Source organism: Chiloscyllium punctatum, chromosome 44 (assembly GCF_047496795.1).
Source record: "Chiloscyllium punctatum isolate Juve2018m chromosome 44, sChiPun1.3, whole genome shotgun sequence".
In the NCBI taxonomy this organism is placed as follows: domain Eukaryota; kingdom Metazoa; phylum Chordata; class Chondrichthyes; order Orectolobiformes; family Hemiscylliidae; genus Chiloscyllium; species Chiloscyllium punctatum.
The window spans coordinates 8,635,284-8,654,542 of NC_092782.1; the positions used below are offsets into that span (position 1 = coordinate 8,635,284).

General features: G+C 40.8%; 1 protein-coding gene and 1 long non-coding RNA gene across 8 annotated transcripts in view; one reads left to right on the forward strand and one right to left on the reverse strand.

The window, feature by feature from the left end:
• Positions 1 to 19,259, reverse strand: part of eps8a (EGFR pathway substrate 8a, signaling adaptor) — a 220,019-nt gene that overhangs the window by 89,844 nt on the left and 110,916 nt on the right. The window lies entirely within an intron of this gene.
• Positions 9,364 to 19,259, forward strand: part of LOC140466702 (uncharacterized) — a 37,575-nt gene continuing 27,679 nt past the window's right edge. For all 4 annotated transcript variants that reach the window (XR_011955263.1, XR_011955265.1, XR_011955266.1 and 1 more), the window contains exons 1-2: positions 9,364 to 9,455; positions 18,066 to 18,143. This is a non-coding gene — a long non-coding RNA (uncharacterized lncRNA). The remainder of the gene's footprint in view (positions 9,456 to 18,065; positions 18,144 to 19,259) is intronic.

A 19,259-nucleotide genomic window follows, 5' to 3' on the forward strand; every position in this document is an offset into this window, starting at 1 on the left:
ACCCTTCTGATTTTCTTCACCAAAATACCAATATATCTCCAAAGGATTACCTTTATCCCAGCTGCCTGCACCCAAGCCAAACCTCCTCTAAGTCAAGCCTCAACATCTCTTGTCATCCAGGGCTCCCTATTCTTGTCAACCTTGCCTTTCATTCTCACAGGGACATACAGACCTTGAACGCCAGCTGTGTCATTTTTCAAAAGGCCTCCCACTTGCCAGAGGTCCTTTTACCTGCAAACAAACTACTCCAATCAACCTTTGCACACTCCTGTCTAATTCCATCAAAATTCACCTTGCCCCAATTTAGAACTTCAATCTGTAGACCAGTTTTGCCCCTCTCTCATAACTATTTTAAAATTAATAGAACTATGGTCACTGGTCCCAAAGTGCTCCCCCACTGTCATCTGTCCTGCCATATTTCCCAAGAGTCGGTCAAGTTTTGCCCTTTTGAATAGGACCCTCTATATACTGAAGGAAACTTTCCTGAACACACTTGAAAAATTTCACCCCATCAAAGCTCTTGACGTTCTGGCAGCCCCAGTTTGCGCTTGGAAAATTAAAATCCCCTACTATGACAATCCTATTGCTCCTGCAAGTCTCCCCAGTCACTGTGCATATTTGTTCCTTTAATTCCCATTGACTATTCAGGGCCTGTCGTACAACGCCAATAATCCCACTTATTTCTTGGCCGAACTCTAATTACTGCGGAGATAATCACCTCAATCAATAATGCAACTCTCCCTCCCTTTCACCACCTCTGTCCTGCCTAAAGCGCCTGCACCCTGGCACATTAAACTGCCAGTCCTGTCCCTCCCTTAGCCATGTTTCCGTAATCTCCCAGTCCCATGTACCTACCCGTGCCCCAAGTTCATCTGCTTTATCTCTCAGCCATCTTGCATTGAAACAGATGAAATTCAATCCAACAGGCATGCTGTGCTCTGTCATGTTCCAGCCTGACCTGTCTCTTTACTATTTGATTACTGTATTGCCTTTCAGGCTCACATTTGCCTCCCTGATGTTGAGGATTCCAACCCCCTCTCAATCTAGTTTACAACCCTCCCTTGTAACGTGAGCAAACAGGGCCACCAAGATATTGGTCCTCCTCAGTTCAGATGTAGCCTGTACCTCTTGAACAGGTCACCCCTGCCCCCAAAGATCCCAATGGATCTAAAAATCTGAATCCCTGGTCTCTGTACCAATTCTTTATCCACACATTCATCTGCTAGATATGCCTGTTCTTACCCTCACTAGCACCTTGCACTGGAAGTAATCCAGAGATTACCACCAACAGGGTCCTGGTTTTTCAACATTTTTCCTAGCTTTCTATAACCGCTCCACAGGACCTCATCCCCATTTCTATCCATGTCATTTGTACCAATATGCACAATGACTTCTGGCTGTTCACCCTCCCCCTTCAGAACGTTCTACAGCTGCTCAGAGATATCCCGGACCCTGACCCAGGAGGCAACACACCTTCCTGGATTCCCATTTGTGGCCACAGAATTTCCCCTTCAGTGTTTTCTGTTTTTATAATGCATGTTATGTTGGCAAGCAAAGACTCTCTAATCCTAAAAAAATGGGGCTTCAACAATGTACAGACGCATTCATTTTTTCCCCCCCAATATTAAGGAGCAGTTGTTGCAAGTGATGCATTAATTTGTTCCCCGAGACAGGCAAGATGGTGTAAGATTAAGGAGCCTTGGATGACCAGAACAGAGGAACTTTTTGTCAAACGGAAGGCGGCAGCTTATGTAAGGTGGAGGCAGCAAGGATCTCGCACAGCTTTAGAGGATTACAGCCTTACCAGAAAGGAGCTCAGAATGGACTGAGGAGGGGGCATGAAAAATGCTTGGCAAGAAGGATTAGGGAGAACCCAAAGGCATTTTACTCATACATGAGGAAAAAGAGAATGATCAGGGAGAAGGTAGGGCCAGTCACAGATAGCATAAGGAACTTGCGCATGGAGTCTGAGCAGATAGAGGAAGCCCTAAATGAGTTTTTTGCTTTGGTTTTCACTAAGGTAAGGAACCTTGTTGTGAATGAGAACTTCGAGGACCAGGTAAAAAGCTTGAGCAGACTGAGATTAAGGAAGTTGATGTGCTGGAAAGTTTGGCAAATATTAAGATTGATAGGTCCAGACCAGATTTATCCTAGTTTGCTCCAGGCAGTGAGAAAGGAGGGTGGTAAGCCGCTGGCCAAGATCTTTGCTTCCTCACTCTCCATGGGAGCCATACCCAAGGATTTGGGGGGAAGGTGGAGAGAGAGGAAGGAAGGAGGAGGAGGAGATTATTGTTGTTACCCTTCCCAGGCAATTACAGACCAGTCAGTCTTACGTCTGTGGTCAGCAAGGATTTGGAGAGAATTCTGAGGGATAGGACTTATGACTATTTGGAAAAGCATAGCGTGATTAAAAGCAGTCAGCATGGTTTTGAGGGGAGGGTCATGCCTCTCAAATCTGATTGAGTTCTTTGGGGGTGACAACAAGACAGGTTGAAGGTTGAGCAGTGGATGTAGTATACATAAAGTTCAGCAAGGCATTTGATAAGGTTCCCCATGGTGGGCTCATTCATAAAATCAGGAGGTATGGGATACAGAGAGATTTGGCTCTCTGGATTCAGAATTGGTTGGCTGACAGAAGGCAGAGTGTGGTTGCAGATGGAAAGTATTCTAACTGTAGGTCAGTGGTGAGTGGTGTCCCAAAGTACTTTTATCTTGGGCCTCTGCTCTTTTAGTTTTTAGAAATGTATTGGATGAGGAGGTTGAGGGGTGGATGAGTAAATTTGCAGATGACACAAAAGGTTGGAGGTGCCGTTGATAGTATCGAGGGCTGTTGCAGGCTGCAGCATGACATTGACAAGATGGGCTGAGAAATGGCAGATGGAGTTCAAACTAGATAAATGTGAAGTGATTCATTTTGGGAGGGTGAACTTGAATGCTGAATATAGGATTTAGGACAGGATTCTTGGCAGTTTGGAAGAACGAGTTCTTGGTGCTCAAGTGCATCAATCCACCCAAGTAGATTGGGTCGTCAAGAAAGCATATGATGTTTTGGCTTTCAATAACATGGAATTAACTTTAAGAACCACAAGGTTTTGCTGCAGCTCTACAAAACCCTGGTGAGACCACACTTGGAATACTGTGTCCAGTTTTGGTCACCCTATAATAGGAAAGATGTGGAGGCTTTAGAAAGGTGGCAAAGAAAGTTTAGCAGGATGCTGTCTGGACTGGTGGGCTTGTCTTATGAAGAGATGACGACTAAGCTCTGACATTTCTCTGTGGTGGAGGTGGAGGTGGAGGTCTGATCGAGGTGTGCAAGGTAATGAGAGGCAGAGATAAAATTGATAGCCAGAGACGTTTCCCCAGGGCAGGATTGATGGCCATGAAGGGTCATAGTTTTAAGGTGTTAGGAGGAAGGTATAGAGGAGGTGACAGAGGTAGGTTATTTACGCAGACAGTTGTGAATGCATGGAATACGTTGCCAGCAGTGGTGGTGGAAGCAGAGTCATTAGGGACAGTTAAGTGACTGCTGGACATTCAATTGGACAGCAGTGAATTGAGGGATGCGTAGGTTATGTTATTTTATTTTAGATTAGGATTAATCCCCGGCACAACATTGTGGGCTGAAGGGCCTGTTCTGTGCTGTACTTTCCTATGTTCTAATATAGTAACTGCTAATGCAAAAGATAACTTAGTCAGAGTTTTTAATACATTTGATTTTCATGGTTCAAGTTAGTGAAGAAATGACAACCAGTGAAAGTGAAATACTTGACAAGTAAATGGTTTAGTTTGTTTTAAGAAACAAAGTTGCCATTCCCAGGGAGATTTACAAAAGATGCCAATAGTAATACACAAATTTTAAATCTTCCATGCTTTAGCAGCATGGAGGATTTCTAATAACATCAGCTATGTCGCTGCCATACTTATGTTTACACATCATATGGGTGTTTCAAACTGCAAATCATCTTTCATGTAAACATTGCTGCTTAACTCTAATTTTACTTCCTTTAAAAATTTCAATCCACTCCAGCTACTCTGTAGGTCACCAAACATTTTCAGTAACTGAGCAAGACTAATCAAAGCACATAGGCGGGAATGAACTCCAAAATAAATTGGGTTATTTGGTTCTTTATTGTTCTCAGATTTGAAGGAAAACACAAAGCAAAATGGCTTAACGCCATTTTTGATTGATATAAATACTAACTTGAAAACATGGCTAACACTTCACTGGAGAAGAGTAGGATCCAAATCTTTCCCAGTGGTAGCTCGAGACATATCTGTTCATTTTTGGCTCACTTCAAAACTGTAATGTGAAAGAGTAGCAATAATGTCTTTCTGAACTGGACAAAAACTTATTGTGCCTGCATAGCAGATGAAGTGAAATTATCGCTGACACAAACTAAAATTTATTCTACATTTCATACTTCTGTGCCACATTGTCATAGATTATTTTCTCTTTATGACAGCTTTAAAAATAGATGTTACTTCAATGTAATTTGCATGCCCACTGTGCAAGGAAAACTAAAACCATGCTCTTGCTATTTCAAAGCACTTAATCTAAAGGGATTAGATTCTAATGACCACAGAGCAACAAAGTGCTGATTGTTAGTCAATACTATTGGCTTGCATTTCTCACACACGTAACTGGCTTTCTGATGCAAAACAAAACAGAAGGTACGTGAAAATAATCACCTACAAATGACAAAGCTCTGTACCAGGTGGTAATCTGCGAAGTAAAAATGTACGAGATCTAATGTAAATAGTGCAAACATATTCTAAGTGCTTTGTTTTCCAATTCTCAAGGTTGTTCGGTGCCTTAAAATAACAATAAGATTTCATGGCAGTTTTTCTTTAATGCTCTTAAATTATATTCATTCTTTCCCCACTAGCCTGAGCATATTAAACAGGAACAAGTGAGCTCTGCAGATCAGAAAAGTGTGGTGCTGGAAAAGCACGGCAGGTCAGGCAGCATCCAAAGTGGAGAATTGACGTTTCAGGCATTCCTGATGAAGGGCTTATGCCCGAAACATAGATTCGTCTGCTCCTCAGATGCTGCCTGAGCACATTAAAAAGGTTCAAATAACAGGAAAAAAAAATCTCAGTAGCAATCCTTTTACCTTCAAAGGTATTATCTCTTACAACTATGGCGCTGGTTGCACACCGCTATATTTCCATGTGATATTGTACAACACTGGATTATTACCATAAGTCCCAATCAAGAATTACATTCCTTAAAAACAGAATATTAAACAAATGTAAAATAAATCAAAGTTTAAACAGCTAGTATTTCATATTAACCCACGAGAGAAAAAGCTACGGTATAAAAGAATAAAATGATCAAGAATTATTAAAAATTGTTATAGCTACAGCAATGCAATTCACCTTTCCAAGTACCACGTAATTCTTACTAAGTAAATTTACAACATTTGGTGATCTTTGGACCGAAAAGCAAAAGCACACATTTTTCATTTTGTTGGAGACTCCCATCTACGATCAACGCCACTAGGAAGCCTGTTGCCAGACCTCTCCTGATAATGTTCCACTTATTTATTAGATCATGTGTTACAGTAACTTTTAGCGCTATAAGTTTTAAAGTTCTGCAGCACTGTGCATACCTACTCAAAGTTCAAGTTTAAATGAACATGACTGGTCTTAATTTCACAAGATGTGGGCTGCATATCATGTGCATCAACTTAAAATAGCCAAAATCACTAATCTTTCAAGGCAAGTTTTCACCACAAATGAATTTATTTGGAAAATGAGATGCTTTCTTTATTGAAGCAACACATCTGATTCAAGAGAAGCCTTTCTCCAGGAAATATTACAATTTTGATGTCATATTATCAGCTGATATTGCAGTTAATGATCAACAATAGCATTAAAGGGTGCCTTGGTTACCACTCTGGATTCCACAAATGCTACAGACAGCAGATTCTTTTTTAAAAGTCAAGCCATATTTGGCGCAAACAGCTCTTCCTGAGTCACCAGAGGCTATTAGAGTCATGTTAGAAAAATAAGTGTCACTGTTCACACTGGCAAAAAATATTTAACCCTACTTTAGCAAAGTAAATGCCATTTTATAGCCACAAATGTCGTATCAAACTGATGTTTTTGAACACAGTCTGTCAATTGCTATATCACCCATAACACAACAGTAACAGCTCCACAGATCCTTCAATAGATGTAAAAATCGTTGCGGCACCAACGTCATGTAATGTGTTTGTAACCCATGACTGAATTGATAGCCTCTAAATCATAAGTTTCCAGGTTCAAGTCCCACTCCAACACAAATGCAAGCTTGACACTCTACTGCAGTGCCAGAGGACTACTGCACTGAGGTGGCACCTTTGGGTGACAAGTTAAATGGAGACTCCCCCCATCTGCTTGGGAGGATGCAAAAATCCAATAGCACCATTTATAGAACGGCAAGCAGTTATCCCTAGTGTCCTGACCAATATTCATCTCAAACAATTACAAAAATTAGATTCAAATCATCACACAGCTGTTTATGACTTCCATATTTCCCACAACAACTACAATTTTTAAAAAGTATTCAATTGGCATCTATGGACATTAAAAAAAACTATATATTCAGTTTCCTTTAGATAATTAATTTTCTTTCAGTTCATTTATGCTTCAATGAAAAAACTTAGGAATGCTTGAAGCAGTTTTTTCAAAGGGTGTATTTTGTGGATGGGCACTTCATTTGCTTTTAAACAATAAGGCTTTCCTTTATAACAAACAGCACAAAAGGAATGATCTTCTCAACACATGCAAGAAAACAAATTTTGCTAGTTTCAAAAAAATTACTTCAGACAAAATCTATTTATTGATCAAAGCTAACAGATTTTAAATCCTCATTTCTGGACAAGTCAACCCATTTTGCACTTGCGAAATAAACAACTGAAACAGCTGTTAACTTCAAATATCACAGCTGACAGTCTACAAAACTGAATGGATCACTCAAATATTCACTTCAAATGTGAAGTTACAATGACAACCTTAAACAGGATCTCAAACTAAGTGCAAAAAGTGTGAAGGTGCACGAGAAAAAATTGTACGTTAGGAATTAAACAATTTATTTCACTAATCTAACAAAACAGCATATATGATAAAAAGTCTTTTACTTTTAAAATTTACAAGAACAAACAATGACTTTAAAATCTGTCTGCACACAGTAAGTGGAGTTAAATATGTGCAAATCCTTTTAACTTATTCCATCAATATTCCACTACAGGTTGCAGGTTCGAGCCATACAATTAACCTAAGCTTGGAAAAGGCAATGTGCAGTGAATTAAATGAAAATCAGTTAAAGGCACCATGGACTATTTCAACCAAAGCAACATTGCACAAACCTTTCAATTTTCCAAAGCCCTGAAACAAGATATTCCACTACTCCTCAACAAAAGGCACTCAAAAAGAAACAATATGTCAACGGCCCAACTCAGGCCATGCTACACCTGGTATTGGGGGATGAGCCCAGGCAGTTAGCTGAGGTTTCAGAGAGAGAACATTTCAGAAGCTATGATCATAATTTTCTAAGTTACTTATAAGGACAAGAGTAGCCCTCAAGTGAAAGTATTAAATGGAGATTGCAGATACGGCATAAATCCCATCTGACACGTGGGGATCTTTTAAAAGGCCAATCAATTAGAGTTCAGGACCAGAATGGCAAAATTCAGAAACCTTTGAAGAGAAATTGAGAGCTTGGTCAAAAAGTAAAAGGAAACTGATGGCAAGATCCTTGGAATAATACAAAAGTAGCAGGAAAAGCTTAAACAAGGAATAAGGCGAAAGGGGGCCACAAAATGTCTTTGGCAAACAAGCTTAAGAAAAATCCCTCGGAGTTTCACAGATTGGAGATCTAACACCAGCGGTGTTCCGCAGGGATCAATACTTGGACCCCCATTGTTTAAAATTTATGTAAATGATTTGTAGAAGAATGGAGGTGGCCTCCTTAGTAATTTTAAGTATGGCACAAAGATAGGGGTAATTGTGGATAGTGAGAAGGATTGCCAGTGGATATCTCACAACATAGATAGACTAGAAACTTGGGTAGAGAAATGGCAGATGAAGTTTAATCCAGACAGATGCAAGGTGATGAATTTTGGGAGAACCAATGCAGGAAGGAAGCACATGGCAGAACCCTTAGAAGCATGAATAGTGGGATCTACGTATGCAAGTCCACAGTTCACTCCAAGTTACAACACAAGTGGGTATGGTGGTCATGGAGACACATGCATGCTTGCCATCATTAGTCAGAACTGAGTATAAAAACAGGCAAGCCATGTTGCAGCTGTTTCGAACTTCAGTTAGACCACATTTGGGATACTGCATACAGTTCTCGTCATCATACTACCAGAAGGATGTGGAGGCTTTAGAGAGGATACTGAAACAGTTAACAAGGATGCTACTGGCTTGGAGGGTAATGGCTGCCAGGAGAGATTGGACAAACTGTTTTCGCTTGAACTTGATAGAAATTTACAAAATTATGAGAGACATGTATACAATGGATAGCCCGAGTCTTTTTCCCCATGGTAGAAACATCAATTACTTGGACTTTCTTTGGGAATAAAAAAAAAAGAGGGTGATAACTGCATGGAATGTAGCTGGAGGAAGATACAGTAGCAACATTTAATAGGCATCTTTACAGATCGGTGAATAATCAGGGAATACAGGAATACAGACAGCACAGAGGCAAAACATTTTTATTTAGAAGTCATGTGTCATTTCAGTCTTGGTGTGCCAAAGAGTCTGTTCCTGTGCTATACTATTAGTTGCCCTTTGACGACGGATTGAGAAGCAAACAACTTCAAGAATCACAGTAGTTTATGAACCAAGTTCCAAATGTAATTACTACCTTCAAATTCAAAATTCTTTTGTAAATGAAGGCTACAATTCAATCTAGAACTGTTGTGCAAACAGACATAACAACAAGCTTAAAATGGCAGAAGTAGGAATAGCTAATCAGCCAATCTAGCCTGCTGTGGTAATTGACATAACCTTTCCTAACATGATTATAGCCTTAGCTCCATTCGTCTGCTCATCGTTTAATCAAAACTCCACCTAACCTAAACTTGAATGTATCAAAAGACAAAGCTGCCAAATGTTCTCTTGGGTAACAAATTCCAAAGACTAAATGACCCCCCAGAGCTATTCTTCCTCATCGCTCTTCTGTGGGTGCTTTTGTTTTTAAAGCAGAGAGCGATAGCTGGGCAGGAGTAAGGTTGGAACAGGGAGGCTGTTGGGAAGGCTAGTGATTGCTGTTTAAGCACTTACCTCAAAGCCAGCTGTCTTTTTTTTAAGAAACAGCAGAGAGCGGTAGGGGGGGCCTACAGAAGTGAGTCACCGCTTTAAGGTTTCAAAAGAAAACTTACCTCGACTGGCGGAGCTCTCCATTTCAGTTCCAGCCACAGAAACAGTGGGAGCTCTAACCAAGAAGGACTTGTGTTGTTAAGGTAAGGCTTTATATTTGTGTTTCATGTGATTGATTAAAAGTTTAATTAGTTAATTGAAAAACTGCAGCAGAGAAGTACTAGAAATTTTTAAAAACATTATTTAATACACAAGTTGTAAAAGTTAATTAAATAATTAAGTTATGACTGGACAGGTGATGTGCTGATCCCATTAGGAATAGCAGTGTTGGTTGCTGGAAGGACTCTGGATCAGAACTGATCATGCGGAATCTGAGCTTTGAACTCTGCACGTTGGGGGGGGGGTACACTTTCAGGAGGCACTCACTGAATTTGAATTACTTAAATATAGCGGGTGTAAGTGTTCAGGGACAACAACATGTAAGTGAGGCAGGTAGGGGGATTCTGAGTTCAGGAGCCTCAGCCCTTTCCATCATCCATACGGGGAGCAAGAATCTCACATCTGTTGGATGAGGTCAAGGACAGGATGAGCCAGCTGACCAGAGCACCATGGTGCAGAAGGCCATTGTTTGGGGGGTGGGGGGGCGGGGGGGGGGGGGGGGGAGATAGAAGGAGGAAGGAAAACAACAGTGTTGTTATAGGGGATTCTATAATTAGGGGGACAGGTAGTATCCTATGCAAGCTGAATCGGGAGCCCCGCATGGTGTGTTGCCTGCCTGATGCCAGGGTGCAGAACATCTCTGACCAGCTTAAAAGGACACTGGAGTGGGAAGGGAAGGATCCAGTTGTTGTCGCCCATATGGGGACTAACAACATAGGCAAAGCTAAGGTGGAGGACATGTTTGGGGATTAACAAGCACAAGGAAGGAAATTGAAATACACGTCAAGGGTCACAATCTCTGGATTACTTCCTAAACCAGGCGCCAAATGGCATAGGGATAAGTTAGGGAAGTAAACATGTGGTAAAAAAAGGATTGGCGTGGGAAAGAGATTCCAATTTTGGAATCGGGGACATCTGGGCAGTTGGGACAGTGTCCATCTGAACTGATCTGGAACCATTGTTCTCGCAAAAAGGATAAAGAATGTGGTCAATAGGACTTTAAACTTTTGAGCTGGGGGAAACGGAAAGCAAAAGTGACAGGGAATAAGGAGTTAAATGGAAGGACAAGTAGCAGGATAGCAAGTGTGCAGATAGGTTTAAGCTCAAGGCAGACCAGGAATGCAGCAAAATAAAAGGATAACTTAAGACATCTTATGATTTCCACTTATCTTTAATAATGATAAGAAAGTTAGCATGCTCTTAGTACTCAAAGTAGATGAATTCATGGCACAAATCATAGTGAATGATTATGGTGTGGAAGGCATCACAGATGTGGTTGCAGGGGGTTCAGGACTGGCAGTTAAACAAAGGATTTACAACTTATCGAAAAGACAGCGAGGTGGGCAGAGGAGGCAGGGTTGCCTTGTTAGTTAAGAATGAAATTAAATCTATGGCATTGAAAAGGATAGACCAGATCTAAAAGTTGAAGTTCTAAATTGGAGAAAGGCCAATTTTGACGGTATTAGGCAAGAACTTTTGAAAGCTGATTAGAGGCAGAGGTTCACAGGTAAAAGGGACAGCTGGAAAATGGGAAGCCTTCAGAAATGAGATAAGAATCCAGAGAAAGTATCTTCCTGTCAGGGTGAAAGGGAAGGCTGGTAGGTATAGGGAATGCTGGATGACTACAGAAATGGAGGGTTTGGTTAAGAAAAAGAAGGAAGCATATGTCAGGTATAGACAGGATAGATCGAGTGAATCCTTAGAAGAGTATAAAGAAAATAGGAGTATACTAAAGAGGGAAATCAGGAGGACAAAACAGGGAATGAGATAACATTGGCAAATGGAATTAAGGAGAATCCAAAGGGTTTTTACAAATACATTAAGGACAAACAGGGTAACTAGGCAGAGAATAGGGCCCCTCAAAAATCAGCAAGGCAGCCTTTGTGTGGTGCCACAGAAAATGGGGGAGATACTAAGTGAATATTTTGCATCAGTATTTACTATAGAAAAGGGTATGGAAGATATAGACTGTAGGGAAATACATGGTGACATCTTGTCCAGATTACAGAGAAGGAAGTGTCTTGAAATGCATAAAGGTGGATAAACCCCCAGGACCTAATCAGGCGCACGCGAGAACTCTGTGGGAAGCTAGAGAGGTGATTGCTGGGCCTCTTGCTGAGATATTTATATCATCAATAGTCACAGGTGAGGTCCCGGAAGACTGGAGGTTGGCAAACGTGGTGTTACTGTTTAAGAAGGGTGGTAAAGACAAGCCAGGGAACTATAGATTGGTGATCCTGACCTCAGTGGTGGGCAAGTTGGAGGGAATCCTGAGGGACTGGATGTACATGTATTTGGAAAGGCAAGAACTGGTTAGGGATAGTCAACATGGCTTTGTGCGTGGAAAATCATGTCTCAAACTTGATTGAGTTTTTTGAAAAAGTAACAAAAGATTAATGAGGGCAGACCGGTAGATGTGATCTATATGGACTTAAGTAAGGCGTTCGACAAGGTTTCCCATTCACTGATTAGCAAGGTTAGATCTCATGGAATACAGGGAGAACTAGCCATTTGGATACAGAACTGGCTCAAAGGTAGAAGACAGAGGGTGGTGGTGGGAGGGTTGTTTTTCAGACTGGAGGCCCGTGACCAGTGTAGTGCCACAAGGATCGGTGCTGGGTCCTCTACTTTTTGTCATTTACCAAAATTGGAGGTGTAGTGGACAGAGAAGAGGGTTACCTCAGATTACGTCATGATCTGGACCAGATAGGCCAATGGGCTGACAAGTGGCAGATGGAGTTTAATTTAATGAGCTACTGTATTTTGGGAAAGTGAGGACTGCAGATGCTGGAGATCAGAGCTTAAAAATGTGTTGCTGGAAAAGCGCAGGTCAGGCAGCAAAGGAACAGGAGAATTGACATTTCGGGCATGAGCCCTTCTTCAGGAATTCCTGAAGGGCTTATACCCAAAACGTCAACTCTCCTGTTCCTTTGATGCTGCCTGACCCACTGCTTTTTTCCAACAACACATTTTAAGCTCTGTATTTTGGGAAAGCAAATCTTAGCAGGACTTCTACACTTAATGGTAAGTTCCTAGGGAGTGTTGCTGAACAAAGAGACCTTGGAGTGCAAGTTCATAGCTCCTTGAAAGTGGAGTCACAGGTAGATAGGATAGTGAAGGTGGCACTGGGTATGCTTTCCTTTATTAGTCAGAGTGTTGAGTACAGGATTTAGGAGGTCATGTTACGTCTGTACAGGACATTGGTTAGGCCATTGTTGGAATATTGCACGCAATTCTGGTCTCCTTCCTATCGGAAAGATGTTGTGAAACTTGAAATGGTTCAGAAAAGATTTACAAGGATATTGTCAGGATTGGAGGATTTGAGCTATAGGGAGAGGCTGAACAGGCTCGGGCTGTTTTCCCTGGAGCGTCAGAGGCTGAGGGGTGACCTTATAGAGGTTTACAAAATTATGAGGGGCATGGATAGGATAAATAGACAAAGTCTTTTCCCTGGGATTGGGGAGTCCAGAACTAGAGGGCATAAGTTTAGGGTGAGGGGGGAAATATATATTTAAAAAAAAAAAGAGACCCAAGGTGCAATTTTTTCATGCAGAGGCTGGTACGTGTATGGAATGTGCTGCCAGAGGGTGTGGTGGAGGCTGGTACAATTGCAACATTTAAGAGGCAGTTGGATGGATATATGAATACAGCCATGGCTGACAAAGCAAGTCAGGAAATATATCAAAAGGAAAAGAGACAGCCTACAAAGTGGCCAAGAGCACTGGGAATTCACAAGATTGGGAAGGCTACAAAAACAAACAAAGGGATAACAAAGAAATAAGGAAGGAGAGGATCAAATATGAAGGCAGGCTAGCCAGTAATATTAGAAATTATAGTCAAAGTTTCTTTCAATACTTAAGAAACAAACAAACTGAGAACACAGTTAAATTAATGTAAGACTTATCAGCTTTCTTGTTGTGGATGTGGTGAAAATGAGTTTTAATAATGACACACAAAAGAGGCGGAAGCAAAGTAATTAAAATTTTGTTTTTACTAACAGTAAAAAGATAGATCAAAATGATTAAAAAGCAGATAAAAAGAAACATGCCAGTAAAACTTTTCAACTGAAGGATATTTTGAGATGCATGTTAAGGAATAGAGAATAAAACAAATTAATTGTCAGCACAAATAGTCACCATATCATAGCTTGCAAGCTATCACAGACATGGTTGCAAAACAGTCGTCATGACAAAAATTAAATATAAGAGGTTGAGTTCTACAGGAAAATCAGAAAAAATGGGAGGTGTGGACCCCCACCCCAATGATTAAGGACAAAATTACTCACATAAGAGGATATAACGAGGCAAAAACAGGATGTCCAAACTTTACAAGTACAATTAACAAAACAAGGTGATTAAAAATTGGAGTGAGAATATCAACAGTGAAGCAGTTGACTGCATAAATCCAGATAGTCAAGTGTGCAAGAGACAAGGAAGCTATCCCATTAATAAAATAATACAATTTGTTTAGTATGTCTAGGATAGTTTTCAGTGACAGTGTCCCGGAACTAATGGGGCACATCAGATCAGATTTAGCGAGCAACAACTAGATTGTATGTAGGCATTACTCAGCAGTAATAACAATATGATTGAATTCAAGTGCTTCAAAAGTAATGCAAATCAGAAACTGAGATTCCACATTTATTAAGTACAACTTCAATGCAACATTAAAGGAACTGACCGCAGTAAGACACTGGTTAGAAAGGTACAACAGTTAAAATTTAAGATTACAGTGATAGATTACAGACAGACCTGCCTTCTTTAATAACTGCAATCCATTTGACGTAGGTACATTCATAGGATTTCAGTGACGAGTTTGAAGATTTTGACTGAGTGACAAGAGGAGAATTTATTTCAATATCAGGACAGTGATTAGTTTAGAGGAGAACAGAGTGGTGATGTTCTCTCACATCTGCTGCCTTTGTCCTTCTACATGTCATGGTTTTAAAAGGAGCCTTGGTGGATTTCTGCAATGCATCTTGTGGATGGTACACACTCCAGATATTGTGCATCAATGGTGGAGGGTGTAAGTATTTGTGGCTGCCAAGTCTGGTAGGCTATTTTGACCTGGATGGTGTCAATCTCAGTGTCATTAGAGCAGCACTCATCCCAACAAGTTGGAATATTCCAACACTGCTGACTTGTAACTTGTAGATTGCGGTTTTGAGGAGTTTCTCTCCAGAGAATTTCTAGCCACTGGCCTGTTGCTGAAGCCACTATTCCCAGGACTGAACTGGCCAATGCCATCTCCTAGGAAGTAATAGCTTGACATTCAGCAATGGTAAAGTCAAGGGAACATGACCATTGGCACTCTCTTCTTGGAGATGACTGCCTGGCACTTGTGGCACAAAATGTTACTTGCTACATGTCAATCCAAGCCTATATATTGCCTAGGTTTTGCTGCCTTTGGACATGGACCATTGCAGTATCCAAGTCGTCACAAATGTTGCTGAGTATTATACAATTGTCAGCAAACATTCCCCATTTTACACCTTACGATGGAAGAAAAGTCATTGAAGCAGCAGCTGTTGATAGTGTCCTCGACAAACCTCCGGAGAAAACAACCAACCTGAGCATAAAATTGATGTGCCTGGCAATTTAAATGCTATGTTGGCTTTGACATGGAGGGGAGCACTTGGAAACTGCAATAAAAGTAACTGTCCATAACTAACATCTTCTTTCAACAAAAAGATTGCTTCAATTTTTGTTGATGAGATTCTAGACTCCATTTTTAAAAGCTGATAATGGGAGGTTAGGCAAGGAGGTTTCCAAACACACATCCCAAACTCTGGCTGCTCCCAGCCAGTCTATGTCCCCAAAATATCCCAGTTAAAATTCAACCTCTGCTATCTGCTTAAGCACAAGGCTTCTCCGGAGTTGAAGCATCTGTTGAGTGCTTTTTAAAACTGGAATCAACCTAAAAAAACTACCTTTCTAGCTTGGTCTCATGAACAAACACTGTTGCCCACAGCACAAAGGTCACATTCAACTCTAAACCAAAAATAAATGAAAAAAATAATAATAATGATAAAAAAACTCAAATGGTTCTGGCAAAAATGGGAGTTAACAATGCAGCCCAGATGTTGTTATTCTCAAATGGCCCTGCAAAATAAATCCACTGTTGGTCGAGTCAACCTGCCTGTACCACCTGGAAGATACTCAGTAATCCACATTCATCGTCTTTAACTTTTATGGTATCCTTTTCAACACAGAGGTCTAGAGCTACTTGCACATAAATCCTTTAGGAATGGGAATTACAAATGCCAGAACTACTTGGTCACTTGGTTTCAAAATTTGGCAACACACACCCAACACCAAGATAATGGAAAAAAAATCAAATTTGTGTCACCACAATTATATAGGTAAACATTTCCAGATTAGTTCCCTTGTTTTAGTGAAATTTTGTTATGAAGGAGATTTTTCATTCTGCATGCCCGAAACTTTGACTCTCCTGCTCCTCGGATGCTGCCTGACTTGCTGTACTTTTTCACCACCAACACTTTTCAACTCTACGTCTCTAGTATCTACAGTCCTAAAGCCTTTAAAAATGTGAATAGGGAGGTTTACATTCAGTGCAGTAATACAATTACTCATAAAAGAGGTGGAAATTAATAAGCTAAATCACTGAACATTAACTACAGAGCAACACTCTGAGACTTGTTCTGTGGAAACATCTGCCTGCAAAATCAATGACCAGTAGGAACAAAAGTACTCCACTTATTTAGTGTTTTATGGTTAACTCGGGACCCCAACACATTCTTTGCACATTCACAACAGATGGAGTGAGAAAGTGCTAACTTTCAAGTCTTTAAAACCAGTGCTAGACAAACCTGCTCCTTATTGTATGGGATGATTATGTCAGCCTTTTAGTTCAAACTGAGGTCTGACCGTCAAGTACTACTGCAGGATACAAGTAAAACTACATGCTAAAAATAGGAGTGTGCAAAAACTGTATTTAATTAAATAACTCCAAAATTTGGAGAATTGAAGCACTAACTCAATTTGCAGTCTCAATACATTTTCCAATGAAGTATTGCCATGGCTCAAGCTGCACTATAAAACCTAAACCTTCCCGTTATTACAGGCCTGCCTTGATACCAGGTGACTGCATGACTATCAATTTCATTGTCTCCTTGCCCTGTGAATTGGATATACTGATGCTCTTAGGATTCAGCACAAGTGTCACAATTTCAACTTCACATGAAAATTTCAGACTAGTGCACAGGCTGCAGATATATGCAGCCCAACATTACATCTGCTCCTGTACCTGAACACTTCAATAGTTTCATAATTTAATTTTTTTATTCAGTCAATGGATCACTTATTATGGAACAGCAAAACCCAGCTGTGGAATGGCAGGTTAACAAATTATTTCAAATACCCAAACAGTTCCATGAAGATTAAAATTGATACTTCAAACACATTCTATATTTTATAGCTAACAGAAATACAAGAAAAGGAAACTGGTTTGTTTCCCAGGATTTGGAATTCACTGCCATTTAACTCACATTACTCATTAAAACAAAAAATCGGTCCTAACAGGTAAACATTTCCAGATTAGTTCCCTTGTTTTAGTGAAATTATTTTGTTATGAAGGAGATTTTGCATTCTGCATGCCCGAAACTTTGACTCTCCTGCTCCTCGGATGCTGCCTGACTTGCTGTACTTTTCCAGCATCAACACTTTTCGACTCTACCTCTAGTATCTACAGTCCTCACTTTCTCAGTTATGTGAATTCGCTGCCCTTCAGTACTAAATTTAACTAGTCATTTTCAAAATCTGAAAGAGTGTCTGCAGACCATTTAACCCTGAATGCTGGGCATTGTATTAAAGAACTTCTGTCCACATAGAAATTGCACGAGTCACTGGGTAGCAAATCAGCAAAACAAATCTTGGCCAATATTTCTGCAACCTAGCTCAGGTCCAGAGACCAATAGAATCATCAAAACAGAATCCCAACAGTGGAAGCAGACTATGTGGCCCATCAAGTCCACACCGAACAGTACCCCACTCAGACCCCACCCACCCCACTCTATCCCTGCATAATACCACATTGCCCATGGCCAATCCACTTAACCTGCATATCCTTGTACTGTGGTAGAAAACCAAAGCCCCCAGAAGAAATCAATGCAGACATGGGAGAATGTACAAACTCCACACACAGAGTCAACAGTGACTGGTATCAAACTTTGCTCCCTGGTGCTGACAGTATTGGTTAGCACCGCTGCCTAACAGTAGCATTATGCCCTTCTGTCACAGATAAGCTAACTTAAAGCAGTATTGAGTGATTGTACCAAAATTAATTCGTTGTTTTGAAAATGTCACAAAACCATACAAAACCTAAAACCATCAACATTTTAAAAGTAGCTCCTTCAAATTTTCAAACAGCTTTTTCAATCTTTCAGGTTCTTTTGTCACTGTTTTTCTATTTCATCTATTAGTTGCACTTCAATTTTTTTTATATAACCCCTCTATTTCCTCATTCAACAAAAAGGGAAAAGCTCAGCTATAATAGGAATCATCTCAGATCCAAATAGTGTTGTGTTCTAGGTGCTGACACTGCCCACTATATTTTTCTCTTTGTTACTGTCACAGGTTTTCACTTCATCTACAGAGGGACCTACTTAAAGACCAAATGCTGGTCAGCCTTGACTGCCTGAGATCCAAGACAAGGTGAGCCAAGCCCTCAGAAGATCACTACGCCAGTGACAATCCTCACATCCCATACTAAAGAACAGCTGTAGTGGCAAATAGACAATAGACAACAGTTGCAGGTGTAGGCCATTGTGCCCTTCGAGCCTGCACCACCATTCAATATCATGGCTGATCACCCTTAATCAGTATCCTGTTCCTGCCTTATCCCCATAACCCTTGATTCCACTATCCTTGAGAGCTTTTTCCAACTCTTTCTTAAATAAATCCAGAGACTGGGCCTCCACTGCCCTCTGGGGCAGAGCATTCCACACAGCCACCACTCTCTGGGTGAAGAAGTTTCTCCTCATCTCTGTCCTAAATGGTCTACCCCGTATTTTTAAGCTGTGTCCTCTGGTTCGACACTCACCCATCAGCGGAAACATGTTTCCTGCCTCCAGAGTGTCCAATCCGTTAATAATCTTATATGTCTCATTCAGATTCCCTCTCAGTCTTCTAAATTCAAGGGTATACAAGCCCAGTCGCTCCAGTCTTTCAGCGTAAGGTAGTCCCGCCATTCCAGGAATTGACCTCATGAACCTACGCTGCACTCCCTCAATAGCCAGAATGTCTTTCCTCAAATTTGGAGACCAGAACTGCACACAATACTCCAGGTGCGGTCTCACCAGGACCCTGTACAGCTGCAGAAGAACCTCTTTGCTTCTATACTCAATCCCTCTTTTTTGAAGGCCAGCATGCTATTAGCCTTCTTCACTATCTGCAGTACCTGCACGCTTGCCTTCATTGACTGGACACATTAAATCCTGTAAAGGAGTTTGATTTAACATTATCAATATTATTAATGCCATGGCACAAGGCATTGTTGATGAGAATTGGTAGCATGGCAATGTGAGACCAAAGGTTTAATCATCCCATACATTAAGGCTCCACAATCAGTAACACAATGCTGAAAACAACACAACAGCCAGAGTTATGTGGCATGCAAGTCAAAGCTTAATAAGAGTGCATGGATGATCATCAGCCTGACCAGGTACAGCTAACTGCAGCATACTCCACTCTAGTAGGCGAAGCTTGAACAGCATATGTTCAGCAAAAAAGATTGAACAGTGTCATCCTCATTGTTGAGGATCTATCCTC